This window comes from Pleurodeles waltl, chromosome 8 (assembly GCF_031143425.1).
Source record: "Pleurodeles waltl isolate 20211129_DDA chromosome 8, aPleWal1.hap1.20221129, whole genome shotgun sequence".
NCBI classification, from domain to species: domain Eukaryota; kingdom Metazoa; phylum Chordata; class Amphibia; order Caudata; family Salamandridae; genus Pleurodeles; species Pleurodeles waltl.
The window spans coordinates 664876601-664892395 of NC_090447.1; positions in this window are offsets into that span (position 1 = coordinate 664876601).

Here is a 15795-nt window from a genome sequence, read left to right on the forward strand (position 1 = left end):
AGCTGTCCACATGCATCTTCCTAGACATTTTGAGTGATGTGTCCAACATCCTGCACCACCCCTTGTGAGATTCAACCACATTGTGTGTATGTGAGCAAACAGGATTTTCTCCCTTCCTGCAAGACAACACTCATCCGTGCATCTCAGGTTTCCTTGTTGCATAGCTGCAAGTATGGCTGCATTGTTAGACTGAGTATTGTTTTGGTGGAAGGTAAACCTTCCTGTTTGGACACATACACATGTGATGGTTCATTGTTATGTTGTGTGGTACGGGATGCAGAATATATGACTCTGGGGGGCAGATTTACAAGGCCCTATCACCAACAGAGCTTCACTTTTAGCAATGCTCTGGTGGCACTTTTCAGTGCTCCATGTTTACAAGGAGATGTATTGCCACAGTTTGTGGCATTGCGCGTCCTTGTAGAAATGGACCCTTCCAACACAGTTTTCTGCATTAGAGGGAGTGCAATGGGTGTTGCAGAGGCCGTTCTACCACAACCTACATAACTTATCACTCCTCCCCAGATTTACAAGAAATCCTATATTTGTGGCAGCGGCAACTACTGGCACCATCCCAGGGTTGGCTTTAACATGGCAAAATGAGGAGGTATGCTTTCATTCATCGTTGCTGTTTGCTACTTCCATGTGTGCAGCACTGTGCAGCACACACAGGAGAGGTACAATGCCATGGATGTTTGTTCATGTACAGGAATGTGTCCCTTCCTGTACAAAAACAATCAGTCTCCTTCAAAGCGCACAACCTTGCACTATGGTGCAAGGATGCCTAGGCTGGTGCATGCAGTTCACTTCAGTGCCAGCACAGGGGGAACAGCAGGGATGAGCCATTTTCCTGTAAATAAGGTGCATCCCTGCATTTCAAAAGTGGCACAGTGCAGCACTGCTGTTTTTGGTGCACCAGCGCAGCACCATTTTGTCATGAATCTGGGCCTAGGTTGCTACGAGGAGGTATATGGAAAGGCCACCCACTTCCATCACTCTGTGAACACACATGTGATAGGAGGCGGACCTGAAACATTTTGAGACACCACAACAAGGGTGGAATTGTATTTGTGGTACAGAGTAAAGACATTGTAGGAATCCTATTGTGGACTACATTCAGTGTATGTTGCAATCATCGTCAAACATTGTAAGTGACAAACAGCATTCCTGTTATTACATTTAGTAGAATGTATTCCTTCCTGCAGATGTGCATTAGGACAGACAAAAGGGACACCCCGACACCATGAAGGTTGTGTGGCAATATTGGTAAGGTCCCTCATATTTTTGAGAATTACCAAGGTTAATATAGGGATGCATTGACTACCTGTGAGAAGCACCATCCCTGGACCTTTGAATTGATACTGCATAGTGGAGCAACCAGAGCTGTTACACTGCATATCTCTTTATCAGTGGGTATATATATATATATATATATATATATATATATATATGTGTGCCAGTATATCCAGACACAGACATCATAGTGCTGTACCCAACCATCTAAATTTCTGACTTTTGCTTAGGTAGTGATAGGTCATACTTAACATGCCAAGGTGAAGCACTGTGCATTCCTTATCCTAGTGTTTCCCCATGTGCCCCTCTCACACCTGACACTGCATGTAATAGGCATTCCATGCGTATATTTGTGATCTTCCCATGCAACACATGTGTGACACCCCAGCATCTGATGCCTTTGAAAAGGCCAGCACATCTGGATTAGGTTTAGTGTAGTCCAAGAACTCAGGGTGGTGTGGGGTGACAAGTGGGTGTGTGACAAGTTGGTAATTCTAAAGGTTGTAGTTGTTTATTATGTGTTGCATTATGCATCATACATAGGGCAACCTTTCAAGGTATTTGGTGCATTGATCCCACACCATCATTTGCCTTGCAGACCCCTTGCTCCAGCCACTGGCACCATGGAAGTATGTCATTTACATTCCTGTTCACCATGGTGGACATTCCCACAGTAGTGTAATGAGTTTTGTCAGTATTTTGGTTCTTTACTGCATTGACACCATGAATGGTGGCACTAGTGCAAAAAAGCACAGGGAGACCCACTGCTTACAATGCTCATGTCACTTTGTCATCTGCCTTTAGCAAGCCTCACACATGAGGTAATTAGATGGCACAGTGCCACCTTTATGGATTGTCAGCCCCATTACTTCTTCCCTCCCTGCATAAGAGATGTTTCCTTGCATACAGCATATCTGTCACAGGCATATGGTGGTGTAAGGATGTACAAAGTGTATTCATGAATGCATTGTGAGACTTTGATAATGTGGCACAAGGGGAATGGGCAGCTTTGATCCACATTGGCAACGCTTTGTATGATGCTAATGTTGCATTACGGACTTGTAACATTGGGCCCGTAGTGCAACATTAATGCCAATTGTGGCCGGTCCTAAGCATGAATGTGTCCCTTTGTGCACAACACCAACCATTCCCACAACACAGGCAACCTTGTTACATGGTGAAATGGGAGCTAATTGTACAGCAGCACAAATGATGATCACAGACATGCCCCATATGTTGTTTATGTTCACTTTTGTGGCCATTCCCAAATGATGCATGGAGGTGTGTGAAAGTCGTTGTTGGGCCACCCTGTGCAACTAGCTCACTGAGGCCCTCATTACAACCCTGGTGGTAAATCCTGCTTACCGCCATGCTGACGGCGGCCAACATACTGTGTCCGCGGCGGAAATCCGCAACGGGTATTATGACCCACACTAAGAATTCCGCCACTATACAGACACCCACACAAGTCCGCCACACCAAAGGTCAGTGATAAACTGGCAATAGCAAAACCCACACCGTTACGCCAACAGGAATACGCCCGCAGTATCACGACCCACAAATCACCACAGCGGTCTTTCAATCGTGGTAAACCATTGGTGGTACACACCGCAGCACTCAAAATACACACACACTTACAAACTACACCACATTGGACAATTCAAAATACACACACCTGACACACATACACACACACACTCACACCACTATAAAACACACACCCACATTACCTACAACCCCTTACAGCGAAAATATTTGAAGAAGCAGAGCGAGAGAAAAGCAAAGACCACACCAGCGTCCAGAGGCACACAACACCATCACTCATACACCATCCATGCACCTCACTTCACACACCCCAACACATCACCCCACACATCACATCAACCATCACCTCATACATCACTCACACCACATCATGGCACCTCAAAGACACCCCAGGTTTTCTGAGAAGGAGCTCAGGGTCATGGTGGAGGAAATCATCCGGGTAGAGCCACAGCTATTTGGATCACAGGTGCAGCAGACTTCCATTGTAAGACAGATGGAGCTATGGGGGACAATAGTGGACAGGGTCAACGCAGTGGGACAGCATCCAAGAACACGGGATGACATCAGGAAGAGGTGGAACGACCTATGGTGGAAGTTACGTTACGTGGTATCAAGACACCAGGTAGCCGTACAGAGGACTGGCAGTGGACCCCCCCTCCTCCCCCACAACTAACAACATGGGAGGAGCAAGACTTCGCGATCATGCAACCTGAGGGCCTCGCAGGAGTAGCAGGATGACTGGACTCTGGTAAGGCAAATCTTTACTACTATATCTCCCCCACCCTACCTGCAAGCCATCACATATTCCCACCCTCACCCCCATGACTCCACTACCTCCCACAAACCCCACCATCACAACCCACTACTCCCACAACCAAGCCATGCATGCAACAACAATGCATGGACACCCATCACAGACACCCATCACTAAAGCATGTCCAATAGAGAGACTCACCCAGGGTACACAATCACCACTCACACAAGGGCCAAGGCAATAGTGCAAGCACAGTAAAAGAGGTGAAACACACCCATTGCACAAGATGACACACACAGATAAAATAACAATGCATTTACATCCTAACAGGACCCCTACCCAATGTCATCGGACAGGAGGTGCCAGCCATATCCAGTCCCCCCACAGAAGAGGCCCACAGTGATGACAGCATCTCTGCACGCCTAGATCAAGACGACAAGCCTGGCCCATCAGGGACCTCTGGACAGTCGGTTCCCCTGCCACAGTCCCAAGCCACCACAGAACCTTCCCTCTCAGGAAACACCACCACAGCACTCACCCAGGAGGCCCATGCCACGGTCCCCAAGACACGTCAATCAGCAGTGTATCCACCACTACAGAGACCCCAGGCAAACCTACTAACCTAGGACGATTAGGGACCTGGGTTCAGTGGCAGTGGGCACACAGTTCAGGGGACAGAGGCACAGGACAACAGTGAAGCTGGGAGGACTGCTGTGCGACTGGGGGAGAACAGGCCCAGGGAACCGACCCTACACAAGACATCCTGGGAGCATACCACCATTCCCAGGAGACCATGGGCACGGTACTGGACATGTTTCAGGAGAACCAGCGGCTGCAGGAGTGACAATACATGGGGATCAGGGAGGACCTCACCAACATATACACCATCCTGGTCACCATAGCAGGGGTGCTAGCTGATATAGGCAAGACCATGAGGGAGGCAGTGGCACAATAAAGGGCCCCTGAAACTAACCAAAGGGAGGACCAGCCCTCCCCCTCCGCCGGTGCTAGTAGACAGGCGGCCCGCCACAGGACTAACAGGCCACCAGCACCCCACTGCCTGCAGAAGAAGAACCAACCCGCGAACGGTCCCTGCGATCCAGGCAGAAAACAGATAACATTGCCAAGACCCCCACCTGGAAATAAGACCCTCCTGATTGTCACCCTTCTATCCCACTCTGTCACCCTGTCCACCTTGAACTGCAATTACTCACCTTCCTATGCCCCATTGGACAATGCACCTGTGATACCAAGAGACTGGACTCTACTACAGACCTTCCTCCACCATCACCCCAGCCCCTTGCACATACCCCAATACTTGTTAGCCCCTAAATTAACACCCTTCAATCACAAACAAATCTGGAGTCAGTCTGATCTTTCACAAATGTATTATTACAACATTAGCAACAAATAGCAATGTAAATGTTCATTTGCTCATACCAATATATGACAGTTGTTGGGCAGCAGTACATACAGCAGAAGGCAGAATGAGGTACCCAGATCTGAAAAATGTAAATCCAAAGTGAACTGTCAGTGTCCATAGACAGAGGTTAAAAGGTGGACTTATACAATGTCCCACAGTATTCTGAAATGTGAGGAGGAGTTACAGTCCCTTACCTGTGTGTCACTGGAAGTACTGTACTGCATGATGATGTTCGTTCGGTTGTCAATATCTTCTTCCTCTGCCTTCTTTTCCTCGCTGTCCACAGGCTTCACCGCTGTCACAAGACCATCACCATGCTCATCCTCCTGCAGAAAAGGCACCTGGCGTCGCAATGCCAGGTTGTGCAACATGCAGCATGCCACTATTATTTGGCACACCTTCTTCGGTGAGTAGTATACGGAGCCACCTTTTAGATGGAGGCACCGGAATCTGGCCTTAAGGAGGCCGAATGTCCTCTCAATAATACGCCTAGTTCGCCCATTTGCCTCATTGTAGCGGTCCTCTGCCCTTGTCCTGGCGTTCCTCACTGGGGTCAGAAGCCATGAGAGGTTGGGGTAACCAGAGTCACCTGCAAATGTCGAGGGATAACTGTTAGACACACACTAACCCTTAGGGGCTACCCCATGCCCAGAAACCTACTCATACTGTGTGGGGACCTAGGCCTCACCTAATAGCCGCACCCAGTGCCTCTGGAGTTGGCCCATCACATAAGGGATACTGCTATTCCTCAAAATGTAGGCGTCATGCACAGAGCCAGGATACTTCACATTCACATGAGAGATGTACTGGTACGCCAAACACACCATCTGCACATTCATCGAATGGTAGCTTTTTCTATTCCTATACACATGTTCATTTCTGCGGCGGGGGGACAAATGCCACATGTGTACCATCAATGGCACCAATGATGTTGGGGATATGTCCCAGGGTATAAACGTCAGCCTTCACAATGGGCAAATCTTCCACCTGGGGAAACACGATGTAGCTGCACATGTGTTTCAGCAGGGCAGACAACACTCTGGTCAACACATTCTAAAACATTGCTTGAGACATCCCTGATGCCATGGCCACTGTTGTTTGAAAGTAGCCACTTGCCAGGAAATGGAGCACTGACAGGACCTGCACTAGAGGGGGGATTCCTGTGGGATCTCAGATAGATGACATCAGGTCTGGCTCCAATTGGGCACACAGGACTTGGACTGTGTCATGGTCAAGTCTGTAGGTGATTAAGATGTGTCTGTTTTCCATTGTCAACAGGTCCACCAGGGGTCTGTACACCGAGGGATGCCGCCATCTCATCATCTGCCCCACTGGTTGTGGCCTATGGAGGAGAACGGTGAGCAGAGGGTCATGTACCACTTAGGTCACACAAGTGTGTCTGCAGTAATGTGAGTAAATCCGTGTGTGGCGTAGTTAGTCCGTATATGTGCCAAAATGTGCTGTGACGCAGTTAGGTGCCATGCCATGTGGCCCCTGAAATGGCAGCTGCCTGACTTGAGAGAAGGGACAAGGGGAAATGAGGTAACTGCACTGCCGTGGTGCTGCATTGCGGTAGGCGGTCGAAGACCGCCACATAATTCAGCATTGGTTATCATTGGGCCCTATGGGTTCCAGGAGCCAATGCCAATGTACGCAGGCGGTGACGGTATGCACCACCGCGGACGTGACCACCATTTTCTATCTGTTCACTCACTTGATACCTGACCTTCAACAGGAGAGTACCTACACTGCAAGTGTTGCTGTGACCTCAGTCTGGAAGCGACAATGGCTCGAGTGTTTGGGGAAAGGGCCCCTCACTTCACCGCAGAGGAGTTGAACATACTGGTGGATGGGGTCCTCCCCACTACACGCTACTCTACGGTCCTACAGACAAACTGGTGAGTACACTGTGAGCATGATGCGTGGGCAACGCCTGTTTGGAGTGGTGTGGATGGAAGATACATGTGGGGGGGGCTGAGGGCTGCATGTGAGGATGGTCAGTGTATGTGCGTCAGGGCATGTTCGGGAACTGGTGGACAATGAGTCTGACGGTCCAGACGGGTGAGTAATGTCCTTTCCTCCTGTACCTTTCCTCTAGGTTAGCGCCCACCAGAAGAAGGGTATTTGGCGTGCCATCGCCAAGGAAGTGAAGACCCTGGGGGTCTATCATAGACGGAGCACCCACTGCCACAAGAGATGGGAGGACCTGCGCTGTTGGAGCAAGAAGACGGCAGAGGCCTAGCTGGGGCTGGCCTCCCAACGTGGAAGGGGTGCCCATCGCACCATGACCCCCTGATGTTCCACATCCTGGCAGTGGCCTATCTGGAGATGGATGGGCGCTTGAGGCCATCACAGCAGCCACAAGGGGGTGAGTACGGTGTCATAAAGCTGACTCTGCTTGCTTTAGGAAGTATCTGGGTGTGAAATGTGGGCTGTGGGTGTCCCTAGGCTAGGGCAAACATGGCAGAGTAGGTCCCTTGTTGGCCAGGCTCTGAGGCACTCCAACCCCAATAGTGTTAGTAGGCATCTACTACTGGGCAGGGTCCTGTGGGTTCCAGGTGTGCAGCTAATGGTGTTAGGCATTGTACCTCATGGCCTGGTGACTTTCCTACTAACTGGTAGTGCATGGCCTAGTGCATGGGGCTGCTCCCTGAGTGTTGTGTCCGCCAACGGTAGTGGTGTTGCTGGCATTGACCATGTGTGTTCTCGGTCTTTCCTCCCCTTCTTGTTTTGTCACCCTGTCCTTGTGTGCATTAGCATCATCTGGCGGAGGAGCAGAGGCACCGGCGACGGAGGGAGCTGCATCCCACATGGCCCAGGAGGGTGAATCCACGGAGGGTGAAGGCACCAGTGGGACGGAGGGCGAGGGGAGCTCCACCACGGGGACAGGAGGGGATACCAGCAACAGTGACTCCTCCTCTGATGGAAGCTCCCTGGCGGTGGCGGACACCTCTGTGCCCACCCCAACAACAGGCACAGCCACCACCCCCCTTACAAGCACCAGTCACCCAGCAGCCCCTCAGCGAGTTTCCCATGCCCGCTCCACCCCCGTCCTTCCCATAGGACCAGGATGTATAGATCCCAACCCAGCACCTCAGCAACCAAATCTGCATCCACTGTGGTCCCTGCTAGTCCGGTACGATCAAAGGGGGCACCCGTGAGAGCTGCCAGTGTGCCACCGACAGATAAGAAGGATCACCCTATTCCACCACCTGCAAAGGTAAAAAAGGGTCCGGCTTCCAGCAGGGGAAAGTCACACCACCCACCCAACAAGGCCTCGCCCAAACACAGAGAGGACAGTGCCAAGGTCCCTGCACCGACTGTCAAGATGGGGAAGGGCCACAAGCCAAAGGGCACGTCCCCTCAGGGCACGATGTCTCCTAGTGCGGGGCTGGTGACCACCATATCATCAGGGATGGCAGCCACCTGCACCACAGTCACCACACCTGTTCCGACCACCACCTGCACCGCCACCTGCACTGCAGCTGCCACAACGTCAGGCTGCTGCATCCTCCTCAAGGATCAGCCATCCGAGGCTTCCGGAGACGGTATGGTGTCTCCATCCACCACAACAGTCACTTGCACCACGGCAAGCACTGGCAGCATCTCCGCTGCAGCCACCGCCACCTGCACCACCATCAGCACCGCCACGTGCACAGCCGATGCCACTCTGCGGGACATCAGCCCCATCCCCAGTAGGCAGCTGTGAGAGTCTACAGGTGATGTCCTGGACCCTGGACACGCCACTTGAGACACCACCTTCAGTACTGACACAAATCAGCAATTGGCAGCCTAAGTCGCCACAGGATGGAGTGTGGCTCTGCCTCCATGGAGTATCATGCTACCTGTTCAAGGTACATTGCGTGGCTAAGACACCCAGGTGAAAGGATGTCAACTGCCACACCCCTGGTGCAGCATTACTGGGCACAAAGCCTCCTCCAGAACCAGTGGAGAGACACATCCACTCACCCAGTCCTTGGCAGGATGAAGCACTCTGGGCACCAAGCCCCCCCCCAGAACCAGTGGAGAAATGCATCCACTCACCCAGTCCTTGGCAGGATGAAGCACTCTGGGCACAAAGCTCCCTCCAGAACTAGTGGAGAAATGCATCCACTCACCTAGTCCTTGGCAGGATGAAGCACTCTGGGCACAAAGCCCCCTCCAGAACCAGTGGAGAAATGCATCCACTCACCTAGTCCTTGGCAGGATGAAGCACTCTGGGCACAAAGCCCCCTCCAGAACCATTGGAGATATAAATCCACTCACCCAGTCCTTGGCAGGATGAAGCACTCTGGGCACAAAGCCCCCTCCAGAGCATGTGGGCAAATCACCCACTTGAAAGACAGTGGCTTTGCACTCCCCAGGACCAATCAGAGGGCAGTGCACTCACTTGAGAAACTGTGGCTTTGCACTCCCCAGGACCAAGCAGTGTGCAGTGCACCCACTTGAGAGACTGAGGCTTTGCACTCCCCAGGACCAAGCAGTGGGCAGTACACCCACTTGAAAGACTTGAGAGACTGTGGCTTTGCACTCCCCAGGACCAAGCAGTGGGCATGGAGCCCCCTCGAGGAGCAGTGGCGTCATACGATCATCCGTGTGAGGTGCCCCCCTCCCCTTCCTCCTGAGGTGCCTATTTTTTTATCGACCTGATGCTCCTGCAGTGTTCTCTCTGTTTTGAGGCAGGTGTCATGTGTGGGCTTCGCCCATGCTTTTTGGGACCACTGGTCCACGGACATTTCATGGGACAGTGTACGGACTTGTGTGCTTGATGTAAATATTTGTGTATACTGATTATTTGCTGTTCTCTTGATCTATCTGATTGTTCCACAATAACACTAGTTGGAGTCATTTCGTTTTGTCCTTTCGTTCTTCCAGGGGGTGACGGGGTGTATCTGTGTTGAATATGTGTGTGTGTATGTTGTTGTGGGTGGGGGTGTTGCGTGTCACGTGTGTGTGTGTGTGTCCCTCTCTTTTCCCTCCTCCCCTCCCCTGTGTGCTAGGTGCAGCACTCACCGTCGTCGTCACCGCTGCCGCCTTCTTTCCACTTTGTGGTGTATTAATAGATACAGCAACATGGGTAGGATCTGCAATTCGGGCGCCATGGCGTCCTAGTTCTTCCTTGGATGTCGAAAGGAGAGTGGTTTCCCTTCTGTGTACTGTTTCCGCCATGCTTTTGATGGCCTTGGTACCACCCCGGAAAAGCTGGCGGATTAATGCCTTGTAATAGTGTGGGCGGTACATTGTCTTCCACCTGTCTGTTGGCGGTTACCGCCGTGGTGTTTGTTGCTACTGCCGTAGTGGTTGGGGTCTTTAAGTGGCTGTCTGTGATGGCGGTTTCCGCCATGGTCATGATCTCATTTTTTTAACCGCTGGCCTGTTGGCGGTATTACCGCCACTTTAACACTGACCGCCAGGGTTGTAATGAGGGCCTGAGTGTTATACTTGGGCAGGTGGATCAGTGGCAACAGTGAAGTGATTGCTGGGATGTTTGAGAAATGTTTGGTGCACATAGGGGGAAGGTGTGGGTGTATCTGAAGTGTTGCCCAATTATTGCCCTGGTTTCATGGAACATGACAGAGTGCAAAATTACACCACATTTGGCAGTGCCACACTCCATAATTTTCAATATGCTTGGATGCACCATTTTAAAGTGTATAGGGCGCAGCCGTGTGTTGGCCCCTGCATCAGCGCAATATTTGCTGCCGAGCACCAATGCACGCAACCTTGCGCCATGGAGCAAGTATGGCTGAGCTGCGGGGGGATTATTTTTGGGCAAGAAAAGATACCTTCCTACAGAAAATACAATCTTCTTTGGGCATTTGCACTTTCTACATATGCTGCATAATTTGCGTAAAATAAAAATGCTGCAAAACGTTCTAACGACACTTTTGCAGCATTAACATCATTTTGCTTTCCGGCATGTCCCAATGGTTAGGGTCATTTTGTTATGGTAGACTTTCCTTAGTGCCATGGTGCGTAGTTTTCTAAATATGGCGCACGGATGGTGCTAAGGAATGGCGTGAGCCAGCCATACATTTTTTGATGCACAACTGCGTTAGAGCTGTTGTGCGTCATTTTTCTTAAATTAGGGCCTATATTTCCATTGAAAATGCATTTAGAGTTTGAGAAGCTAAGAGGAGAGCTCTTACAGGTTGTGAGCTAACTATGGTTCAAATGCAACCCACCACACATGACACAGAAAGAATAGATGATTAAAAAATAGCTGATGCTTTTGAAATAAAAGAGTGTCAGGAAGGAGTGTGGGTGCAGACAGATGAGGGGCTCTTGACTGGACCGAATGGTAAAATACGATTGCCTATCTCAATGCTTTCACCTATGGCTCAACTATTCCACAGTCCATTCCACATTGGCCTAGATGGCATGATCAGACTGTTTTTGCAATGTTGGCACCATGTAAGGTTTCGTCAAGAAGCAGAAGATTTATTCAAACAATGTACTGCATGTGCACAATACAATGCTGAAAAGGGTACACACACTGCACCTTCCCATGCTCTCCCTCAACATGGACAATTTGAAAGGCTCTAGCTCATCTTTATTGATATGCCACCTGTTTACAAGTTGAGTCATGCATTGGTTGTCGTCTGTATGTTTTCCAAGTCAGTTGAGGTGTATCCCACTAAGGACTGTGATGCTCAAACTGTTGCTAAATGCCACTTAGAAGAATTGATCCCACAGTTTGGGATTCCATCGCTTTTGAGCTCTGACAATGGACCGACATTTGTCTCTCAAGTGATTAAGGGGCTACCACATATGGCTCACGTCACTCACTTATCACAAATATCAAGATCAGTAGAGCAGTGGCATAACTGCAGGAAGATGCTAGCAAAAAGGGTGGACAACATGATTACAAGCGTGGGTGTGATGATGCTGCCGAATAGGGATAGCCCATAACAGCCATATAATTAAGGAGTTAGGCAAGATGATCTAAAATATGACTGATTCAAGTGCTGCTGCACTAGGAAATATCACTGAAGAATTAACTCCTTTAAGAGCAATGGTTATACAAAACCGTTTTGACCTAGAAATCATCCTCGCCAAGGAGGGAGGAGTATGACAGGTCGTGCACCAGAAGTGCTATTCGTACATCCTCGACATTAGCAATAACATTAAGATGGCAATAGGGAACATAAAGGAAGTAGAGCAACAGGCACATGACCTACAGGGGAAGACATGTGGGCCTCTATATTATCCTGGTTGGGGGACTAGGGAACTTGGCTGATAAAAGCCTTGATGATAGGTGTAGCGATATTCATAAATTTATGTGTATTTTCTTCACAAAATGAATTCTAAGCGGCAGTGAAAGGAAGAAGAGCGCCGTTTTTAAGAATTAAGGCTTGAACCAGTTGATTTATATACGGTTCTGACCTAGTACAATAGATTTGGATTCTATGAAATATACTTCACAGAGACTGTGGATGTGAAGGAAAGTATCTATGTGTATCAGTGTTGATGGTTTAAATTGACCTGTATAGAGGTTTTATCAAACCATATTGGGGAGCATAATATGTAGTCCTGGAGAAGGTGGTGAAAATAGTTTCGAAGCCCACCGAAACGTGTCAACGCACTACCTTGACTGGACCCATAGAAGGAGGCTTTTATCGAATAAAGAGTGTGGATAATTATCGAAAAACCTATTCCTATCAAGATTGGGACAGTTTGTTTTTATAGACTATTGTATATGTCTTGTGTTTGTCTCCCTTTTATTGAACTTCATTTGATATTTATTCCATGTTATTGAAGTTTTAGTATTTATGTGGTTGTGTTGTCTTTGTAAGACTTGGGTTTTATCTGGATTTTTATTAAAAATATTTACCCTTGATTTCCTTGATTTTGGCTGATCAATAGAGAGATTCATTACTTGTATGAGTGAGGTGTGATTGGTCTGGTTCTCTTGTGGGGGATTTCTTTATGATTTTCCTCATCCAGGTGATGCCACAGTGTCTCTCCTCTGTTGGGTCATGGTTGATCATCAGAGGAGCGGACGTGGAAGCAATTCTTAGTTTGTAGTAGAATCCATTGATCCCTTGCTCTGTCCTTTAATAGAGAATGATGATAAGGTATGCAAGACATATCTAAGCGCAAATGACATCAGATAAACTACTATACTCTGCTTCACAGCCTGTAATGCAAGGCTTGCACAAAAATACATCTCATGTAGTATGCTCTGCCTCGCCTGCCTAGAAATAGCACCAATTCAACATATTTATAACCAGATATAGGCAAAGACCCATGGACCTACCTCTGATTGTGTGGGAATTGTGCAGAAACATCGAATCTCCACATGTACTAGGCCCCCGCTATGGGCATACAAGACATTCCTGTATCACGCTTCCGCTTCTATCACAAGTTGCTATTTAATTTTTAATTGGTTGGGTATTAGGATGATTTTTTAATTCATGCCTTTTATATCAACATCATACTGCATATTTGTGTATAATGCTGAAGTAATCATTATTTCTATATCATGATTGGATGTGTATTTTCACACCTTTGCGGTTTTCATGAATGAAAAATCATGTGAAAGTTGTGCAAATTGGACAAGCAGGTGTTAAGCGCTTGACCCACGAATCCATGTATAAAATCTTGTGTAAGAAATTTGACAGCTGTCTGTGTATCTTTTATTGAGGTTCTACAGTTCCACCTCCTTCTAATTTCCTCCTGTGTGCTCCATTTGTTAGCTACAGCTACAGCATTCGCTCTGTTGACTATCCTGTCCCAGATTTTACTTTTCTGGGAAATGACAGTATTTTGTCCTTGCGCTCCAGTCAATTGCGGTTACTGTAATGATTTCATACACCATAACAGACAATTCTCCCTCCGTAAAACGTGGGTCCTCCTTCCAGCCCTTGTAATAAAACAAATGATACACTATTGTCCCTGCAGTGATGTGAAAAAAAAATGAAAAAGTAAAAACAGAGGGGGAGCGGGAAAATAAAAAATAAAATAGTGTTCATTGTCAAGGTCATCATTAGAATGGTGGTCAGCAGTGGAATCGCAAACGATCATGGTCTGAAATGGAACTTGTTATATAGTGTGTTTTGCAGGTGTTCACAATTGTTCAATATATATCAGGTGAGGGACTGCTAACATCCATCCAATAGCTGCAACCATAGTCCAATCCAGACCAGGCCCCACAATGAATTCCCACCGTCATGGGACTGCCGCTGGTAAAACAGTATCTCAACTGTGTTATCTAAAAATGGTTGGTGCAATGCCGCTGCTCCAACAGCAACAGAGTGCTCATCGCTAGCATTGGAGTCCGCCATATTGGCTGCGGGATACAGCTAGCTCAACGGAGTACACTCCGTTGACGTGGACGGTGGCTGTGCAGTCAGAGATCTAAATATGGCTGGCTTGATGGAGTACTTGGGACTGTCGCCGTGGTGAATTGGCGATAATAGTGTCAAGATCTAAAACAGGCCCTAAGTCTAAGCTTCTCCCTCTGGAACTCTCTGGCTTTCTCATCTTCCTCGGCCTTAGCTTTCTTAAGTGCAAACTGCAAGCTCAGTGTCTATGCTAGACCAAACCCACCCAATGATTTGCTCCTGGAATTGGTGACAGTGGTAGTCTAGGGGCTCAAAGTGCTATCCACACCTGAGATATTTTAGAAACTAAAGGTGGTGAGTGATTTGGTGAAACTGTGGAAAATGCATTACAGGGCACGTATCGGTATGTCCCTGGAATATATCTGTGTCAAGGGGATGCTAGAGCCTGAATCCACAGTGCTCAAGGGGATTCTAGACCCAGAATCCACAGTGCTCTCTTCCTGGGTTCCTAACATGGTTCCCTCTCCATAGTCACCTACATTCTCATTATGTTCTCCAAGTATCTCCAACTGGTCCCTGATGAAATTAGCAGGGGCCTCTCCACCTCTATTGGTCAGATTTATCCACCCTCTGTCCCTACATAATTCCTTAATCTGATCTGTGGACATGGTGTGGAGATCAAATCTCAACCCTGTGCTTTCCATTACCTATGTGTGTTGCCATTGTGTGTAGAAGAAAGCAAAAATGGACTTATTTCAAAGCAAGCAAACTTGGAAATGGTCAATGTTAAATCATTGGTCATGCTCCTAAATGTTAGGTACCCCTTAGCTTCCCACCGATTGTCAGAACCCCTTTCAGGGGGCCACAGGGGCATGCAGGTTACTGGGCCCAGCCATGTTTGATGAAGCCTTTTACTCTTGATGTCCTGGGGTCCAACTAATTAAAGATTCTGAGAAAAAGGGCCAAGTACCCCTTCTGCACTTGACTCTAAGTGGTAGCTATGCTTGAGCAGTCCAATTAAAAAGTAGCATGTATTTTATTTCTAACTCTACACATGCAAACAAATTCTACAACACAATAACAAAATGCAGTAATACAATCCCCCTTGAGCTTAGGGTTTTAGTATTTCAATGGTACACCCCTGTTTTACCTGCTTCTAGTACTATGGTTGGGGTTATTTCCAATTTACCGGTGGTTGCATCTCCATCTCAGGAGTGCTTGTTAGTAGGCCTTACTCAAGAGTCCATTCCAACTCTTAGTAAGTAGTCAAAAGTGTCTTTGGTGCTGCAGCACCTATAGCGGCGAATTCCCCTGAGCCCTGTAGGCCATATCAATTCTTGGTGGGTGCCTTAACTGGGGGCACACACAATGCTACAGTCCTGCTAATTCAAATTGGGCTGCAGGTAGCAGGTGTGAGCTCTCATTGAGCTTCACTGGTCAGCCCTAGCAGTGATTGTAGTGCTCCAGGTGCTTCCTCTCCCAAAGTCAGTCAG